Below are 6,075 nucleotides of genomic sequence, written 5' to 3' on the forward strand. Positions count from 1 at the left end.
ATTGTTCTCACTCCCTCAATCTCACTTCTCGTCACTCTCGCTTCTCTCCCGCTCACTCAAAATCGCTCGTCCCCAAACCTTTACTCTCTCCGTCCTCATTCATCACCTCTCAGGCTCTCTCTCACAATCTCATTTCACAAAATCGCCCTCAGCCTCAGTCGTCTCTCTCACACTTTCAACCTCACGTTCCTCTCAACCGCGTCACTCTCAGCATCTCACTAAGAAATCAAACTACAACAGAGATTGAAAATCCCAAACGGAAACTCACCTTCGGTGGTTTGGCAACTCAGGTAACGATCAAATCTCCTTCCTTTGCTTCTTTCAATCGGTCCCCTTTGGTTTGGGGATTAGGGTTCTTTTGAAGTTTTTCGCCGCTCTCCTCTCTTAAATTGTTCATCCTTTACTGATTCACTCTTTTTCTATTTATGCTCACGAATTAGGGTTTCAAATTGGTACCTTGGGTTCAAAAGAGGTGTCCCTACGAAATACTTTTTTGATGTTCAGACTCGGATTGCCCTGTTTATGCTAGATTCGAAAAGGTATTCTGAAATCAAGTTTTCTTCAATTGTTTTGTCTTAACTCTATTTTGGGTAATCTTCTGAATTTAACCGACTCGGTAATTATTTTGTTTACTGCAGTGAAGATTGGAGGTGAGGGAAAGTGAAGCTAGTTGATCCGTTGGACTATTGCTTTGTTGGGAAACAATTCTCAGGACATCCATGGCTTTAGCAACCTTAGCCTTGAGAGCATCAGGTGATTTTATCAAATGCAAAACTTCAGGCTGATCCATCTCCAAAAGTATGCCGGTAACCTCCCTGTGGTACCGACGAGCAGATGAACTGGTTGAGGTAGGTGCATTATGTCCTCTTTTAGACTGGTACCCCCTGTTGTAGCCATAACTTGGATTTTCAATTTATCCTGACCAAAAAAATTTTTTATGCAGGAATGGCTTCGGTGTGATCGGTTATGGACCAGGGATACAACTGAAACGGGACCACAATAGAATTAGGATTTTTACATCTGCTGATGAGATCTGATATGCCAATATCAGTGACATAAATACATCCTTTAATATTCAGGTGACACAATGAAACACAGAATTTGGAGATATACTGGAGACTCAAATCACTGGCATTAGCTCTTCCGTCCAATGTGAGTTTCGTAACATAAGAAATTAGAGGTCTAGATTCATGAAATGACATGGTTTCCACTCCTTTATATTTAAGACTTGAGGTCTTCTCTGGTACCAGTGGTATCACAGCAGGACTAGAGGATAAAATTGTAACTGATGCTGCTTTTAATATTTTTAAGGAAGGAAAGGACTGGCTGAAGTAATCAACAGCATGTTCAATAAGCAGTCTTCGACACCTTGAGATATCCAACTCCTGAACTGCTTCAAAGATTAAGGTATCTAACAGTTTTTTGTGGGAATTCAAAATTCTCTCTTATAGGATGTCCGGAACTAATACAGAACTGTTCTATAATCTTCCTTTGCATTGGATCCGTGAAATATGAAGCAGGTATGAGTGACAGAAACAGTATTGCAGATGTTATCTGCGGACAATTGGAAAGGTCTACTTCCTTTGAATATTCTGTAACTCGAATCCTGAGATGTTGCAAGTCACTATATCCGGAAATATCAAGTGAACCTTACATCATCTAGGAATTTCTGGATGAAGAATAAAGACTTTCAATGCTTCAGGTAAAAGCTCTAGAAACCGATATACTTGTTTTAAAATTCCATTGTAGTTGTCTTCTGCTATTATCTGATTTGGCTTGGGATTTTCTAACATCAGATCACAATAACTAGATTTCTTCACCTGTTTCATCCAGCATTTCAAAACTTCAACCTCCTAGGGATATCTTTCTTATTACTATTATTATTGTACATTTGTAACACCACTATGCGATTCTTGTTCGTTGTATTGAGGAAAGTTTTCCTTCATTTCCAAAGGAATTAGGCTGCGCTGAAGGGGTCACTTGTGGTGCAAAGGGCCTTTCGAGATTTGCTTGGTGTTTATGGATGTGAAGTCCAGCACATGTCTGCAGCAGGTATAAATTTCTGTCATTCTGCAACTGTCCGCAGCCTTAGGTTTATAATCAATGCACATAGCATATGTTGACTGTTGGTATGGATTCATGATCTAATCGGCCCACTGAATTGCAGCAGGGGTGTTTGCTGGATGTTAAGGGATACTGCTGTGAAGAGAAGAGCCACCAAGGGCTTGGAATGAGTGGATCTGTTAAATTCTTGATGGGGCTTTGATTGTTCATTAGGATTGTATTTGTAGGATTTATGTAATGGGATGAACTTGTATGAAAATGTTGAGAAATGCAATTTGGAACATGATTTTGTAATTTATGAAAATGTTGTAATGCTATTTTGATTTGAGATGAACTATGGATGGAAAATGGATCATGTTTGGTTATAAAATGGATTTTTAGAAATAATCCAAAACTAATTTAAATATCAATTTAAATAATAATAAAAAATCAGTAAAAACCAAATTAAAATCAAATTAATCCATAATTTGTTAAAATTACTTTGATATCAATTCTAACATTTATTTGAAAATTAAAATCAATTAGAGTTTGAATCATTAGTAAAAATAACAATTAAAATTAAATTGAAATTTGGAATTAAACTTAATTCGAAATTAAAATCAAATTGAAAATTAAAAAAAAAAGTCAAATAATTAAAATCCATTTTATAATCAAAAGCACCATGATCAAAAAGGCCTAGACAATGACCAATGTGTAACAAAAATATGGATTTGGGAATGAATGTATGCAAATGAACTTTAGGCCAAGTGCCAAATAAAAATGAAAAAATGGAAAAATTTCAGGGTCAAAATCGGGGTATGACAGAGGGAAACGAAATTCCAAGTCTCTACTTGAATTTCAGTCTGAGTGGAGTGACAATGCTTCTACCCAAGGGGTTATATTTATAGAACCACTTGTGTGGGCTTCAAGCTAAAAAAGCCCACTTAAGTGTATTTTGGCCCATATCTTATAATATGCCCAAAATCACTTAAGTATTTGGTACCTTACCATATTTCGTCTCCCACTTAAGTGCACCGTACCTTACGGTGTTCCTTATTTATTCTATCTCTCATCAATCCGTCCTTTGTGTGTGACCCTATAGGTTTTCGCGGCGTTGGCAATTATATTAAATCACGCATTTAACATAATAAACAGTGAGCGGTATCTAGCAACACATCACTGCTACCCAAGACACGAAAATGTAATGTGATCTGACAAAACCTCCTGTGATAATGATTATATGTATAATTACCCCTTTTCCCTTATGTCTATATTGAACACAAGGTATAGACCGTGTGAAATTCTAGTTATCAGACTTTCAATGTCACACGAGTTGTTATGACATTCGATTCTGCACAGACAAGAATTATGTAGAACTTAAAAGTAAGTGCAGTAAATAACACAAGTAATTGTTTACCCAGTTCAGTCCAACATGACCTACGTCTGGGGGCTACCAAGCCAGGGAGGAAATCCACTATTAATAGTATTAATTCAGACCTTAAACCAACTGTTTAACCCTATCACTTAATACCTACCCAATGCAATTTCAATCTGTCATACGGTGAACTGACTTGGGGTGTTTTGCTTTTTATCGCAATGTCGCGGTTAGCAAGAGTCGCCACCGACTTTTCTTTTATCCAATAAGGAAAGGTGGAAAAGAACAGGAAAGACCTCAATAGATTTTGGGTTCGGGAGGTACATTATACAAAGGGAAGGTGTTAGCACCCTTTGTATCCATGGTTATCCATGGGCTCTTAATTGCTGGATCACTTATATTTTTGTCTGAAAAGTGTCGGTGAATTGCTTAAAAAATGTTTGAAAGAGAGTTTAACTTTGTAATGATTCTCGTATGAATGTATACAAAGTATTTATCTCATTTGATTTTGAAAATGGTTTAGAAAAATATAACTCGGTAATGATTCTAGTATGAATGTATACCAAGTGGTGATTTTCTAGGATTTGTAAAGTGTAAAGTGTGAGGGGTGGAAAATGTTTTAGGTTATGATCCAGTAATTGAGAGTTATACCTTCCTGAGGTCGTTATGGGCATTTCCTATCCTTATGAGGGTAAAACTGTCCTTACTATTGAGAAGTAAGTAATCTTACCCTTTGGATGTTTAAGGGTCACCGTAGGGTCATCGATAGGTCATTGAAGGCAACAGTTGTAAGGATACCTTAGCATTCGAAGGGACGATCATCATTTAACCGTAGGCTACACCGAAGGGTCATCGAGGGACAAAATCGTATTTTCGAAGGCAACATCCGAGGGACCATGATTTATTTTATGATGATTTAATCGAAGGGTCTTTGCTAAGTGTATCCCTACATTCGCGGGACATGACCGTTATACCGTAATACCGTAGGGCAGCAAAGAGAGGTCCAAGATCACTTATTTAAAGGCAATATTTTAAAGTCAATTAGGTAATTAGGACGAGCCTCCATATTAAAATCAATACATTAAAATTAATACATTAAAATTAATACATTAAAATTAACACATTAAAAGTAATTTAGGGTGAGTCTCCACAAGGGTATCCCACAAATAAAGTGGAAGACCTAACGGCAATCTTTTCCTGGGACATGTGAACCTTGGCAAAATTCAGTAAACGGGTTAGAATACCAAATCGGGGTGTAATCGAAGATTACACCGCAAAAGAAAATACAGCAGCATGAATGTCAGGCAAAACAGTGCATAATTAACATAGAATAGATCAGATACGCATAGGACATAACAAACAAAATATTAGCGACTGTCCCGTTCGCCTCTGCCTCGCCTAGCGAGGGCCTAGCGAATACTCGCTACATGCTCGCTTAGCGATGTGCTAGCGAGCGGCTGCGGGTTTTGAATTTCAGAACAGTATGACTTCAACCTGCGGCATGGCTTATGGCATCCAACACATAATTATACGGTTCAGCATTCACAATATTCAGGCACACTTAAATTCACATGCAAAACCTCAAATATGTTTATGAATTCAATTATAATATCACATGCAAGTTAAGAACATAAAGCGGTATCACATGCAAATTAAGAAAATAAAGCGATAATAGTAATGCAAACCTGTTTGCAATCGAATTGCAACCTTGAATTGGCGAGCCGGATTGAGTTGGGCGGTGGTAGCTTCGGAGCGGAGGAGCGGCCTTCAGGGTTTCTAAAGTAGCCTCCAGGGTTTTTGTGCCAGGGTTTTCGTCTGTCTCCCTCTGTTTTTCGTCCCCTTTTCATTACTGAAGTGCTGGTATTTATAATGCTCTTTTTCATGACCTAATGGGCTCAGAACGAAGCCCGAAATTTTTGTTGTCTGTCAGCCTCGCTAGGCGAGCTGGTAGCGAACGTTTGCTTCGCTAGGCGAGCGTGTAGCGAACGTTCGCTAGGCGAGCGTGTAGCGAACGTAACGTTCGCTAGGCGAGCGTGTAGCGAACAGGCCAGTTTGGGCCATTTTCTGGATTGGGCCATTCGTGAGCTGGGCCTTTGTCCCTTTAAGATCAGTGCCATAAAATGAGTCGGAATGTCCCTGAAAAATGTCTTGAACTATTGATGGGCAAATTTTGGGGTATGACAGCTGCCCCTGTTCAATATTCTTGAACCGAGAGAGTCAGAATGGTATGTGCCGTTCGTGGTCTGGAGGTGAAAGATTATTGAACACTAGAATGCCCCAACAATTTGCGCTTGTCCATCAATCTTGACGGAGATGGGCTTAAAGATGCCATCCAGGAAGTTTGATGAGGAGATTTCCAGATTGTGTCGTACGTTAGACGATATCTGGAGACATGGGTGTCACACCGGGTCGTACATCAGACCGTATAGTGAGTCATCCATTATGCTGTCGACTTCGCCGGGGAGTCGGAGTATGCTATATACTGCTGGGGATAAGGGATCAGAATGGATCATACACTGGACCGTATCTGAATACCAGAGTGAGCTGTTCGTTAGGCAGATGACTTTGCCGAGGATGAAAAATCAGAATGGATCGTACGCTAGATCGTCTCTGAGTTGAAGATCCAAATGGGTCTTATGATAGACTGTATTGGAGTT

At 39.1% G+C, this 6,075-nt stretch overlaps 1 long non-coding RNA gene across 3 annotated transcripts; it reads left to right on the plus strand.

The window, feature by feature from the left end:
* The first annotated feature begins 438 nt into the window (after positions 1-438).
* LOC127115743 (uncharacterized) lies at positions 439-2,053 on the plus strand. Of its 3 annotated transcripts, none has more exons than XR_007800854.1 (5): positions 439-539; positions 639-848; positions 944-1,152; positions 1,312-1,702; positions 1,955-2,053. It is a non-coding gene; the product is annotated as an uncharacterized LOC127115743 (long non-coding RNA). The 3 variants fall into 3 exon arrangements; XR_007800855.1 differs by lacking the exon at positions 1,955-2,053 and having other exon boundaries at positions 1,312-1,407; positions 1,518-1,903; XR_007800853.1 differs by lacking the exon at positions 1,955-2,053 and having other exon boundaries at positions 1,312-1,407; positions 1,521-1,902.
* Positions 2,054-6,075: the final 4,022 nt, after the last annotated feature.

This window comes from Lathyrus oleraceus, chromosome 1, assembly GCF_024323335.1.
Source record: "Lathyrus oleraceus cultivar Zhongwan6 chromosome 1, CAAS_Psat_ZW6_1.0, whole genome shotgun sequence".
Classification (NCBI taxonomy): Eukaryota; Viridiplantae; Streptophyta; class Magnoliopsida; order Fabales; family Fabaceae; genus Lathyrus; species Lathyrus oleraceus.